Source organism: Otolemur garnettii, unplaced genomic scaffold (assembly GCF_000181295.1).
Source record: "Otolemur garnettii isolate 467f Iridium unplaced genomic scaffold, OtoGar3 scaffold00005, whole genome shotgun sequence".
Taxonomy (NCBI): Eukaryota; Metazoa; Chordata; class Mammalia; order Primates; family Galagidae; genus Otolemur; species Otolemur garnettii.
Window position 1 is genome coordinate 13,687,179 of NW_003852400.1, and position 15,569 is coordinate 13,702,747.

Below are 15,569 nucleotides of genomic sequence, written 5' to 3' on the forward strand. Positions count from 1 at the left end.
AAAAACCAATACAATACAATTTAATCAGGGATAGGCTACAGAAGTGGAGGATAGTGAGAATGATAAAGAAAATGAACCCTCAAAAAGAATATCTGACACTGGTGAGAAATCATCTCTGTCTCACTTCAGGCCAAGGTTAGTTTCCTGTCTTTGTGCTTCCATTGTTCAAGTTGATAGATTTAAACAATTTGGAATTACACCATTAAGCTTTTAAGAAAAGGTGAATTGTATATTGGGTATAACTATTATTACTAATATGAACAGATGATTTTTTCAGTATTCAAAAATATGAAGCTTAAGGCATTTTACACATAGGAAAATAAGATGTGATAGTGCATTGTTTTAATTTCTCTACATTTCTTTTTCTCTCATTAAACTGAACTCTGTGAGATCAGGAACCATGTCTAAAGCGTAACTGATTCTCAGATATTGACCTACCATCTGAATTAACACTCACATTCTCTAATACGTGAATAAAAATGCTATAAAATAAATTTATTATCTTAGTTATAATAATGTGTGTCATGGCACCAACTTGAAAAGTGATAAAGGAAATGATGAAAATACTAAGAATAAAGATGAATTGGAGCCATGGCAATGAATGAATAACAAAAATTAATAACATTTTAAATTAAATTATTGCTATAGTAAATATCAAAATACTAAAACTAGAGGATAAAATATTAGGAATCATACTGAGAACACAATCTGTTCTCTGTTTTCAAACATAACTACAGATAGAAGTATTTTATATTTGAGCATCTTATTTCATAGGCAGGGTAGGCTTTGTCATATAACGATGATATACCGATGAGTTTTTCTCCCTAAGCCAACAACACATAAGAATTATTAACCCATTTCTCTTTCTGCTGTATGTCTTTGCCAAGATAATCTGCATGCAAAATCCAGTGATTTTCAGGGAGTTCCCCACTTTGTCAACTCTGTAGTGAATGAGAGAGGTAACAAATCAACTCTGCAAACACAGGGAGGAAGTGTGAGTTCAGAGAATGTGAGTGGCTTCAGGAGTTTAGGGGATGCAGATTGGAGATTTAACTTGAGTAGTGATGCTTTTCTGAGGTGATACTCGGTCAACTTCATTTCCTCGATTTTTAGCCAAAAGTAGCCATGTACTTCTGCTGTCAGTCTAGCTGATTTTGACAGTTTTTCCTGTATCTTCACATCATCCATCACAGGACTATTTGTATCGCTGAGTGTGTCACAACTCACACGGGATAAAGTCAGAGGAGCGCCTGATGCCTACTCTGCAAAATTTTCTGTTCATATTATACTTACCTGAATTTTGAAACTGAAATAAAATTAATCAATTGACTCCAAAAACCTATTGTCTCATTTCCATATGGAATTAGATGCTAATGAGATATAATAAAATACAGTTACAAGTTTGACAAACAGTGGTGGCAAGAGTAACTTTCTAGTAGTTTTTCCTAATGCTTATTTGAAATTGATTATTAATAAAGTAGGAATTGTACAACAAATAATTCTGGAATTTACTCCTTGCTTTCATATAAACAAATAAATATAATTTTTAATAAGTTGTTTAAGATGGTTTTTGTTGCATGTGAAAACCCCACACTGTACCCCAGAAGTGCATTAATGTACATAGTTACCATTCAATAAAAAAAAAAAAAAAGATGGTTTTTGGCTTTGTATGCACAAAAAATAATAGAAAGCTCATTGCTTGGTTTTAATTTCATTGTCTCCATGAAATCACATCCTGATTCTAGTAAATCAGATTGGAATCTATCATAATTTGAGAACATGTAAGTATTTTAATATGAAATTGGTAAGAGTAATACAACATTTAATTGTTACCAGGTACTTAAAAGAAATCAACTAAGGTATTATCTTTTGTTTGATGATGAAAAACAAAATATCAGGTTCTCATAGTTTAGCCTGTAATTTTCTATGAAATGATCACCTGTAGTATATTTATGAGAAAAGACATAAGGTTCTCTGTTATTTAGACCTGTTAAGAAGCTAAAATTGCATTTTTGTTTCTTATATATTTACATCATTTCCTTCGCTGATATGGAAAAGACTACAGGCAAATCTTGCAAATGACATAACTGTCCATTATATGTTGGTGTTAATATTGAGTCATGGAAGATTTATGAGTTCTGCCCTGGTGGGTAGTATTGAAAGTAATGGATACTGTTTAAATCCTTTCTGTCCAAATGACTACATCAGTTCAATGAATCTATTCAGCTGACAACATAATTTACTTCTTTTGGTTCAATACGTTCACTTGTTTTACTAATGTCTCTTGGTTTCCTTTTTAATGCCTTGAAATAATGTTCAAAATAGCCTATTTTAAGAAGTTCTAATTATATTTTTCTGGAATAGATCATTGATAATGGTAAAAAATTAAGAACATGTGAAAGGATATGTCATAGAAATTAAGTTTTTCTTTTATATTCTGTAATAGATACAGAATTGCCATTCCCAGATGCAATTGTTATTAGATTAGTAACTTACTTCCAGAAATATGCACAGAAGCTTTTCTTATGTTACATATGTCTGTACTATATGCAACTATTTTATTACATAGTTATATTATCTTCTTTTTTATTTTGATTTTAGTATAGCAATGTTTTATATGTTTTACTGTTGTATTTATTTTTTTATTTTTTGCATTTTTTTGGCCAGAGTGCAATTGAACCCTCCACCTCTGAAATATGAGGCCAGCGCCCTACTCCTTTGAGCCACAGGCACTGCCCCTGTTTTTCTGTTTTACATATAAAAAAGAAGTCCCTGGTTATATTAATTATTTTCACAATGTTGTTTTATTTATTTTTTATTTGTTATTTTATGGTACTTTATCACTGTTTCCTTTATTTTATTGTTTTAGAGTAATTTTTATCTTAGTTGCTTGTTTATGCATTCATTTATATTTAAATGAACACAAGTGAAATTACTAGTATCTTTCTCGAGAAACTGACTCAGGTTCTAAATTTTCCTTGCCTGAATATAAACCTCAAATTTTATTTCCACTTTAATAAAACCTTAAAGAGTTAAACTTTATTTTTTCCACCCAAGTAATATTAATTGTTGTCGACTTTTTTATATTAACTTTAATATTATATATGTTTAAACTATATTAGCAGCACTATTTATACTTTGTATAATTAGGTTTTATATTCATTTCTCTAAATAATACACAAGCACTTGGAAAGACAAGTGTTTTTCCTGTATCTAGAATAAGCTTCAAAATGTGGACATCATTAGCTAAATAAATTACATGCGTCTTATTAACTCTATTATTGGATTTATAAGCTTTTATCTCCTGTTATCTATAGAATGGTAAACGTGCGTTAGAATTTACAAACACACACACAAACTTTATGTCCACCCTGCATGTTGAGTTTGTCATTGTTTCTTGGGCTCTGCATATATTTCGCTCTGTAATCCACATAACTGTCTTTGTTTGAATAAATAATATGAAGGGATATTTCATTATAGCTCTGTTTCATTTTTTTCTGTTGCCTAGATTTTTTAATGTAATGTATTTGTTTCATTTTGTTTCAATATTCTATCACCATTTAAGAGGTTTCTACTTTATTTTGTCTTGATTTTTATAACTAAAGGTTATGTAATGTATTTAGTCAACCATTTAGACAGTGTCTATTGATTATTGAGTGTAAGAATAGAATAATGTATTTCTATTTTTTAACTTTTCTTTTCTATACTTCTACCTACTTTTACTTATTTATATTATTTCTATTACAGTTAATTTTTGTGGTATCTCTACATTTCTAGTAGAATTTACTAACAATAATTAACTCATATATCTGCCATTCTAATAGCTTTAAATAATTTTTACATTTGTAAAGTGGGGAAATGTCTTACCTAGCAGATTTCTCTTCTCTCTCCCTGACATCTCTATTTGTGTCTATTCCAAAGTTTAAAGTTTATGGTATTTTTATCATAATTTGTGAACCTAAGCTCAGTATCCAACTTATTCATAATCATACATTCCTCTTGCCATAGTTTTCTCATCATCTCAAGGTTGCCCGAAGGTCAGTCTCAAATAATGCATTAAGTAAAAGCTTATGAGCAAAATATAATCTCTATAGTTATTGCAAGCTCAAAAATATTTGGGTTTTATTTTTATATTTCTATGACATATTGGTTGTATAAAAAGTCCTTGATGGATACTTTCTTTCAGGATACTGCAAACATTGTTCCACTCTCTGTTACCAAGGAAGGTCCCTGGAGACAATTCTGAAACCATTTTTATTTCCCTTCTAGTGAGAGTTAAACTAGGCACTATCTTACTTTGAGACACTATGTACCTTTTTTTCCCCTTGGTACAGACGTAGCTCAATACTTACTGTGGTAAAACCGCTTTCATTTACAGAAGTTCCTCAAATTATATTTTAAAAACATTTTTCCTTTTATGTTATTATATTTTAGTGATCTTCATTATGGAAATGCCATTTACATTTTGCATTCTCTTTTATTATATATACATATATTTATTTGGGGATATAAATAGCACTTTATCTTTTATTTGAATTTAGCTAATATGTATTAATCATCTAAAATATATGAGGCACCATGCCACGTATGAGAATTTAAAGACTAATAAAAGCACAATATCTGATCTCTGTGAATGTAAACAATATTTTGCTAATAATTCCTATTCTAATGCTCTTTTTAAATGAGATATAACTCACGTGCATTACAGTGCATTTATCTTAAATATGAATTGTAATACAGCTCTACCTATATTCTCCCCTGTGGAACCACCCCCCAGTGGGGATGCAAAATCCTTCCAGTATCACAGAAGCCTCCCCTTTCCCTCAAACAGGATCATTCACAAGCAACTACTGTTCTCTCCTCTGTCAACCACAGATGAACTTTCCTTGACTGTCAATTTGCTCTGAAATTGTTATTTATCCTGCTTGGGAATTACTGCACATCTCTGGCATATACTTGATGCTGATGTATATTACTTTTGGAGAATTTCTAATCACCTAGTTTTTAGTTTTTATTTTAGAGTGATTTCTTTTATGTTTTTAATTTTTTTCTTTTATAAACTTCATAATATTAGGGAGTACACATGTCATATGCATATCTCTTGTTTTTTTACAGAATGAGTCAAAGGTATAATTGGAGATCCTTCGGCATGCCCTTCACCCAGATGGAGTGGACTCTCCCCAGTAGGTGTGACTTCACCCATCCCCTCCTACAGCTCCCTCCAGCTTGATTTTCACTGAGATTTACTTCCACGTGTGTACTTAAGTGTCAATTGATTAATTCCAACATGGTATTGAGTACATGTGTTTGCGTCTCCATTTTGTCATCACGAAGTTTCACTTAGAAGAATGGTTTCCAATTGCATCCAGGTTGTCACAAAAGATACAGGATTGCCACTTTTAATCACTCAGTTGTACCCCATGGTATGCACATAGCTCATTTTATTAACCCACTCATGTATTTGGTGGGCACTTGAGTCATTTCCATGTCTTTGTGATTGTGAATTGTGCTGTTATGAACATTTGCGTGCAGGTGTCCTTTTTATAAAATGACCTTTTTGTCCTTTGGTTATGTACATAGTAGTGGGATTGCCAGATTGAATGGTAGGTCTACTTTAAGTTCTTTGATGTATCTCCAAACAATTTTCCATACAGGTTGTACTAGTTTGCAGTGCCACCAACAGGGTGCAAGAGTTCTTTTCTTGCTGTATCCACACCAACATCTGCTGTTTCGAGACTTTTTAATACAAGCCATTCTGATTGAAGTTATGTGATGTGATTGTAGTTTTGATTAGCATTTTCCTAATGATTAAAGATGTTGAGCATTTTTTCATGAGCTTCTTGGCATTAATATAAAGAACTGGTAACCAGAATCTACAAAGCATTGAGGCAAATCAGCAAGCAGCAGCCACACAAACCCATTAAAAAGTGGGCAGCCGACATGAACAGACACATTTCAAATATTTTTATATTTTTAAATTTTATAGTAACATATTATCAGGTACATGATTGTTTTGAAGTACATATAAATTGCGGAATGATTGAATCCACTAAATTAACAAATACGTTACCTTATGTAGTTATCATTTTGTGATGAGAGCACATAATATTCAGTCTGTGTACATTTTCAAAAATACACCATCTTTAACCATAATCTCCTAGCTGTACAATAGATTTATTGACGTTCATTCCTCCTATTTGGTCATTCGATCTTTAAATATTTCTTCTTCCATTGTATTTATCCCTCCTTCTGCAAGCCCCATTGCACAGATGCTACACAGTTTGGTAGTGTTTCTCAAGGCCTTGATTCTCTGTTCTTTTTAAAACATTTTGTGAAATTATTATGAACTAATGTTTAAAGTCACTGTTTCTTCCTTGACTATTTTAAGTGTACTTAGGAGTCTGTAAAATATATTCTTCAGCTCTTAGTGGGTATATTATTTTCTAATGCAGACAATCTCTAAGTTTTGATAATTTTACTTACAGTTTTTATTCACAATTTGTTTGATTTTATACTGGTGCAAACGTGATACACATCCATTAAAAACATACTTAAAATTCTGGACTTTGATCTTCTCTTTTCCCCAGCTAGCAATATGTGATAGAATCTTTCTCCTAAGGCTGAGCTGCAGCAGAGAGCAGTCAGCTGGAGGTCACAGCAGTAAACAACCTATATGTTTTTTGTTTGTTTGTTTGTTTTGAGATAGAGCCTCAAGCTGTCACCCTGGGTAGAGTACTGTGACATCACAGCTCACGGCAACCTCCAATTCCTGGGCTTAAGCGATTCTCTTGCCTCAGTCTCCCAAGTAGCTGAGACTACAAGCGCCCGGCTATTTTTTTGTTGTTGTTGTTGTTGTTGTAGTTGTCATCGTTGTTTGGCAGGCCCAGGGGAGATTTGAACCCACCAGCTCTGGTGTATGTGGCTGGCACCTTAGCTGCTTGAGCTATAGGCGCCAAGCCCAACAACAACTAATACTTGATACCACTGTCAAGAACACCATACCTGCCAAACCATCCACAAGTTTGTGGGGGTTTTTTTTCCAGGTTTGTTGCAGGTACAAAGAATCAGGTTACACTGTATTTGTTAAGTCAAGTCCCTCTTATAGTTATGTCCTGCTGCCAAGTTGTGTGCCCTACACGTGGTAACCCTATATCCCCCTTCTTTCTCCCCTACCCACTGCCTTGTTTCCCTATCCCCTCTTTGAATTGATTTAGGTTTTTTACTTATGTGGGTATGTATTAGATCATCTACTACCTTCATATTAGAATTAAGTACATTGGATTCTTGCGTCTCCATTCTTGTGTCACTTTACTAAGAAGAACGCTTTCCAACTCAGTCCAGGTTAGTAGAAAAGATGTAAAGGCTCCATCCTTTTTAATGGCTGAATAGTATTCCATGGTGTACACATACCATAACTTGTTAATCCATTCCTGGGTTGGTGAGCATTTAGGTTGTTTCCACATTTTGACAATTATAAATTAAGCTGAGATAAATAGTCTAGTGCAAATGTTCTTGTGATAAAATGTTTTTTTTTTTTTTTCTTCTCAGTAAATGTCAAGTAACGGGATTACAGGATCAAATGGGAGATCTAATTTGAATTGTTTGCGGATTCTCCATACTTCCTTCCAAAGAGTTTGCATTACTTTTCAGTCCCACGAGCAGTGTAAAAGTGCTCCCTTCTCTCCACACCAGCATCTGTAGCTTTGAAACTTTGTGATATGGGCTATTTCACTGGGGTTAGGTGGTATCTCAGGCTGGTTTTGATTTGCATTTCTCTGATGATGAGAGACAATGAGCATTTTCTTAAATGTTTGTTAGCCATTTGTCCATCTTCATCAGAGAAGGTTCTGTTCAGATCTCTTGACCAGTGGTAGATTGGATTGTTTGTTCATTTTTTTGTTCATTAATTTGACCTTTCTGTAGATTCTAGTTATCAACCTTTTGTCATACCCATACCATGAAGATGTCTTATCCCATTGTCTTTTTGGTTTACTTGTCCTGTCCTTAGCTGTGCAAAAGCTTTTCAGCTTAATTAAGTCCCATTTGTTAATTTTTGGTTATTGTTGTGATGGCTGCTGAAGTCTTTGCCATGAAATCTTTCCCCAGTCCAATATCATCAAGTATTTTTTTCGACACTTTCTTCTGAGACTTCTACTGTTTTGTGTCTTAGATTTAAATCTTTTATCTATCTTGCATCAATTTTTGTAAGTGGTGAAAGACATAGTTCTGGTTTTAGTCTAGTACATGTGGTTATCCAGTTCTCCCACCTGTACAAGTTTTGATGCCCTGGTGCCGGCTGTCAGCTCTTCAGGGCCTCATCAGATTATAGTTAAATTAACGAACCCATGGTAGTACCATCCCCATTATCCGGCAATTAATTTTTGTTCAATGTTTCAAACATTTTTAGCTATATACATTAATGCTGAATATCCTTATAACCATTCTGTTTTTCATGTTCAGTACAGTATGAGTAGTCACCCCCCTCCCAAAAAACCCTACATGCTTCCTAAAGCAGACATGTTTTAATTATCTTACCAGTTGTGATCACACTGTGAGGGGCTTAGTTTCACAGACAATTGTCACTTTGCTGTGTATCCACATCCTGTTTGGAGCAAAACTTTCAAAAATCTCCCCATGTATAGAAAACCCTGCTTTGCATAGTATCATCCTTGTACCTTGATCACAGCTGATCAAAACATGAATTAAGCCAATCACAAAGGAAAAGCTATTTATAGGTAAGTCTGTTGGCACGCTTTTTTTTTTTTTTTTAACAAACAAAAGTCTTGAATAGACACCTCACAAAATCACACACAGAGATGGCCAAGAAAGTCATGAAGAAATGTTCATGATAGATAGTAGCTTAAAAGAGAAACCATAATGAATTACCATTTCCCACTCACCAGAACAGCGAAAATTAAAAATACTTTCAACAAGTCTTGACCAGACTATGAGACGCTTGAACTGTCATTGTTAAAGTGATATTTACTATAAAACATATTTTGACATTTCCTGTAAAAGTCTAACATTTTTCATTATCTTCCCAAGAGAAATGGAAACACATATTCACTGCTGACTTGTACAAACAATCATAGCTGCTTTATTTATAATGACCTCTAAGTGAAACAACCCAAATGTACAAACGCATATTTAGTGAAAAATCAAACTAGTACGTCAGAAAATGAAATAAACTTCAGATACATGTTACAGCATGCATTGTTATTAAGACATTATGGTGAGCTATTTTAGATACACAAAAATAGTGCACAATCTATAACCCCTTTTATATAAAAATCCTAAGAGAGGATTTAAAAGTTATCATGGCAAAAAAAATAAGTGTGATGGTTTCCTGAGGTAAGGGTATGGGAGAATATCCATTGAAAGGGGCATGAGTCGGGAGTGGTGGTTCGCACCTCTAATCCCAGCACTCTGGGAGGCTGACGCAGGTGGATTCCTTGAGCTCATGAGTTCCAGCCCAGCCTGAACAAGAGTGAGACCCCATCTCTAAAACTAGCCTGTCATTGTGGTAGGCACCAATAATCCCAGCTAATTGGGATGCTGAGGCACGAGAATCACTTGAGCCCAACAGGCTGAGGTTGCTGTGAGCTATGACTCATTTTACCAAGAGTATCAAGTGAGATTCTGAGAAAGAGAGAAAGAAAGAAAGAAAGAAATAAAGAAAGAAAGAAAGAAAGAAAGAAAGAAAGAAAGAAAGATGGAAGGGAGGGAGGGAGGGAGGAGGAGGAGGGAGGGAGGGAAGGGAGGGAGAGAGGAAGGGAAGAAGGAAGGAGGGATGGAAGGAAGGCAGGAGAGAAAGACAGGGACACAAAGGAACTTTCTGGAGTGATAGAAGTCTTAGCTATTTTGATTATGGTGATGGTTTAAGGAGTATAGAGTTACACAGTTAAAATGTGGCATATTATTTATACAAATTATGCCTCAAAAGACTTTATACAAAATATTAAAATCAGAAAGATAATTTGTCAATGATGCTCACTTGTAATGAGGGATAGGAAGTTGGGATTGGACAGACCGAGGGCTAGTAGATGAGGGAAGAAAGTATCTAGACAAGAGGTAAGGCAGACCTATGGTGGAAAGGATAAATACAACTTAAAAAGAAAAATATAAAAAAAAAATAAAGAATCAGTGCTTTCTTTTTTTGTACTTCTGAAGTTGTAGAGTCAAATTCTCAAAATACATAGTCATTATATGTTTGGCTTGAAGTTATGATAATAATTCTGCAGTTCATGCTCTGCGCTGGATTTTTGCTTTCATACAAATTAATAGCCTGAAACTTAATCCACATTATGACAGCACTTAGAGGTGGAACATGTGAGATAATTATGTCATGAGGCCAGAACCCGTATTGAGGGGGGTTAGTGCCCTCATGAGAAGAGCCAAGAAAGAGATTGTCTCTGTGCCTTTGCCATGTGAGAACACTGTAAGGTGTCTCTACAACAGGAAGAGGGCCTGCTCCAGACTGGGGATCTGTCTGCCCTTGGAACTTGGACTTCCTAGCCTCTTAATTGTGAAAAATAATGTTTGTTATTTAAGCTATCCAATCTACAGTATTCTTTTATAGCAGTCTGAAGTAAGCCATTTCACAATCAAGTGGTCAGAAGACAAAGAAACTAGGTTACATGGGAGCAAACCTAGAATAAAAGCTACACGTTTATCAATCTAAGCAACTTGCATAGACAATTTCAAGCTATAAATAAGCAATAATATACACTCAAACAAAAATCATATCCAAATAATCTGTAAAAGGAATGTCGTACTTTTATTGAGATACCTGTGAATTTTTGGTTCTCTGGTACTAATGCTTGGGAGTTACACTTGCATGACACTCTACAGTGGGCAACAGAATAATTTTCTGTCTTGATAAAAAAGAAAAAAAGGAAAGAGACAGGGAGGGAGGGAAAGGGAAGAAAAAATATTCAGTATAGTTTTCAGTAGTAACCTAAGGAATTTAGTCATTAATACATTAAGCAATGTTTTAAATATGCTAAGAAAAACCAGGCTATGTACTTCTTAAAGACAGAATTAAAAGTTTTGTTGACAATGCAAAACATGTACAAGGAAAAAAAACTTCAGTGGGTCTTTTCTTATTTTGCCTTATTTGCATATTTCTTCAGTAAAAATGAAACTATTACAAAAAAAAAAAAAAAAAAGCTGGAATTTCCCTGACAGGTGAAATAGAAGTATTTTGACAAGATTGTCAAATATTAAGGTTAGCTCTACAGAGAAGATAGAAGTAGCCAACCCAGAGATGAATATCCTAAAAAAAAGAGAAAATGCCTTAGAAAAAGGAAAGGGTAAGTGTTAAACTCCACTGAATGCCATATTATTTGACTATTGGCCAAAAAGTACTCTGCTTTTATATCTCAGTCAAAATCTGAGGTAAAGCCCTTCACTTTTGTCAAGAAAAAAAAAAACGATAATAATAAATAGGTTGTATTAATGTACATTTAAATTTGGAGAAAAGCAGTATTTGAATTTCCAAAAGACAGGAGGAAGTGTTCGTACTTGGAATAGTCCATGTTCTGACAAGACTATAGCAAGAATGACATCCTTAGGGAAAGCTACATGAAGATGACTCGCTTGAGGAACATCAAATGTTTGTGTTTGGTAGTTCCCAAGGCATTAGCATGGAATGACTAAGCGGTATATGTCAGAACATTGTATTTATAAGATACAATCACCCAGGCTCTGTGAATTCTTACACGCTAAGAAAAAAAATCTCTAAGCAATCTTTACCTGTCAGGACAGTAAAATTCATTACCAGGAAGTTAGGTTTACTCCTCATTTAATTTAATCTTTTCTTCAAATTGTGTTTACAAACCCATTATTTGCTCAGATTTCCCGTGCACAGTATTTCGGTTGGAGTGTATCTATAGGCATGCTTTCTGGAACATGCAATTCTTTTTGCAGAAATCTGTGGTTTACATATAATTCTCTGGTTTGCATTATGACAATTCAAGACCATCTCAGAATTCCCAGATTTGTTTTAATACCCTTTACTAGGCACATTCTTATTGTATTTCACACATTACATTATGGTCTGTGATGTATTTATCCTGGAGATTGTAGGCTCCATGAAGGCAGAGGTCAAGCTCTAAACACAGTGACTGAAGCAGACACATCAGTGTTCAGTGAATACTAAATCGCTTTCTAAAATGGAGCCATTTAAAAGCCAAAGATCTTAACCTGATGGTATTTTAAATAAGTATACTCAACACCCTTGAATTAATTCACTAATAATTAAATGATACAAGATTAATAATCTCTTTTTAATAATAAGTTAAATGGTTTTTATTTTTATTTTTTTAATTGTCTTTTTAAAATTTGTAGCTCCTTCATTTCTATCATGTGTACCTGGTCTGACACCAGTGATTCTCATTCATTGCGCCCCATAAAGAGGGAACTGGCGTACTGCCCACATCACCACCTGGTACGCGCTTTCAATCACACCTACAAAGTTGTTTTGTGAACAAGAACAGAATAAAAGCCATTTCCTGGCAATATTTTTAGATATAGCCATTGTACTATGACCAAAGAAGAAGCCACAAAGCAAAATAGCCATGCTGATCAAATATTTCTCTCATTTCTAGTACTTAAAAATATCCCTGAGCCTCAGATTTCCCTCAAAAGAGCCATCAAAGATTTAAAATAATCCTCTAATGCTAAGCAGTTTATCTTCAGTGTCCCCAGGGTACCTAAATGAACTTGGATGTTTCTCATATTTTCAGAAAAATTTAATCTTTTAGTAATGTAAAGATGAATTTTGTAATTGTGAGTTCTTTTCTGATGACATTGTAATACTTATTTCTGAAAGCGATCTTCAGTGTTCTCCTGTCTATATTTTCACAAGTGAAGAAACAGACACAGAAAAGCAAAGCCACCTGTCCTAGCGAAGTAGCCCCAAACCTGGCTCTGCCTCCAGACCGCCTGGGTTGGTATTCTGAGTCAGCACTGAGGAGCTTTTGGCAATGAGGTGAATTATTAGAATTCTCGTCTTCATTTTGCTTGTTTGTACAATGGGGATGTAAGTGAGGCCTACACTGTGGGAATTAAATAAAAGAATGTGCAACTCTTGGAGCAGTGCCTAACATAAAAGTAATCACTTACTAACAGTTCACTCTTTGTTAGAGAAATTCCAAATCCTTAAGTCTTTATTCAAGTCTATTCTTAATGTAAGATAGCATATGAACTTTCATGTAATATTTAAGAAAAACATTTATAATGCTTTCCAAATACATACTTTTCAGGAGCAGAATTATCTTTTATTTTTATTTTTGTTTCAAGTTCATCGAGGGTACAAAGAATTAGGTTACACTGTTTGCGTTTGTTAGGTAAAGCCCCTGTTATAATTGTGTCCAACTCCCAATGGTGTCATCCACCACATCACTCTCCTTTCTCCCTTCTCACTGCACCCTTGTTACCCCCCCCACACACCTTGAATTGATCTGAGTTTTTCTCTTATGTGGGTAATCCTCTATTGCCTTCATATTAGAATCGAGTACATTGGACTCTTACTTCTCTATTCTTGTGATCTTTACTAAGAAGAATGTGTTCCAACTCCATCCAAGTTAATACAAAAATGTAAAGTCTCCATCTTTTTTAATGGCTGAATAGTATTCCATAGTATACATATACCACAACTTGTTAATCATTCCTGGGCTGGTGGGCATTGATGTTGTCTCCACATTTTGGTGATTTTATAAATTAAGCTGAGATAAATAGTCTAGTGTAAATATCCCAATGATTAAATGATTTTTTTTTCTTCTGAGTAGATACCTAGTAATGGGATTGCAGGATCAAATGGGAGGTCTAATTTGAGTTCTTTGAAGATTCTTCATACTCCCTTCCAAAAAGGTTGGATTACTTTGCAATCCCATTGCAGTGTAAGAGTATTCCATTCTCTCCACATCTACAGCTTTGAAACTTTGTGAGGTGGGCTATTCTCACTGGGGTTAGATGATACCTCAGGCCAATTTTGATTTCCATTTCTCAGATGATTAGGGACGATGAACATTTTCTCAAATGTTTGTTAGCCCCTCATTTATCTTCATCAGAGAAGTTCTGTTCACCAGTGGTAGATGAGATTGTTTGCTTGTTTTTTTTTTTTTGTTTGTTTGTTTGTTAATTGGCATTCTCCTTAGACTCTAGTTATCAACCCTTTGTCAGACTGATACCCTGCAAATATCTTTTCCCATTCTGAAGATTGTCTTTCTGCTTTACTTGTTGTGTCCTTAGCTATACAGAAGCATTTCAGCTTATTTAGGTCCCATTTGTTAATTTTTGTTGTTTTTGCCATGGCTGCTGAGGTCTTTTCTTTGTCATGAAATCTTTCCCCAGTCCAATATCATCAAGGGTTTTTTGAACACTTTCTTCTAAGATTTTTTATCATTTTTTGCCTTAGATTTAAATGTTTTATCCATCCTCAGTCAATTTTCATAAGTGGTGAAAGGTGCATGTCCAATTTCAGTCTGCTTCATGTGGTTATCCAGTTCGCCCAGCACCATTTGTTGAATAATGATTCATTTCCCAGCTGTAGGCTTTTGTTTCGTTTCTCAAAGATCAGATGGCAAATAGAGATTGGTTTCTTCTCTTGTTTCTCTATTTTGTCCCATATTGCTCAGCTAATTTTTCCATTTTTAGTAGAGACCGGGTCTTGTTCTGCTTGGGCTGGACTTGAACTCCTGACTTCAAGCAATCTTCCTGCCTTGGCCTCCCAGAGAATTAGCATTACATGCACAAGCCCCTGCACCTGACCTGTGGCAGTCTTAACTTTTTAAGCTAAAATATTTGAAGCAAGATTTAAAACGGTTTAAAAAGAAAGCATAAGGGGAGGGATATTGAAAAGATGACGAGACTGAGAGGGATAAATAGAACAGTGCTTACTTCAGATGACTAAATCATTGCAAACCAGAATTAAAGGAAATAGCACTCAGCACTCAAAAGGCCAGAAGTCCTCATAGCTAAGTGTCACTTGCACTCACTGTCCAGTGTTGCTAGCCTAAAGTTAACAGGTCCTGTCAAGCAATCCATAAACAGCTCTAACTGACACAGTTTATAATGGTTGTTTATATTATTATTTTAATAAATACAATAAATTAAATGAACTATTTAATGAAAATTATATTAATAGAATCAAGCCCTTTTGTTAGAAAGTTTGTCATGAAAAATGTCTACTGCTGACTGCACCCTTATATCTTAGAGTACTATTCCTCAGACTCAATCTACAAGGCATGGTAGCTATTTTTCCTTATTTATTTCCACATTTCTAACTATGAAGCTTCTATTGCTATTGTGAATACATGTACTTCACATATAATCTGTTTTTATTCATTTTATGGTAGATAAACATAAATATTATCTACCATCATTATATCATCCTCTTGCTTCTTCTTTTTTACCACTGTAGTGCCTTCTATTAAAAATGTATTTGGATTAATACTCCCTAATCTTTACATTAAGTCAGTATTAGAAACAATGTTTAGATTAGACTAATACTGCAAATACATATATAATTAAATGTAGAATTCATATTTTATAAATACATGTTTGTG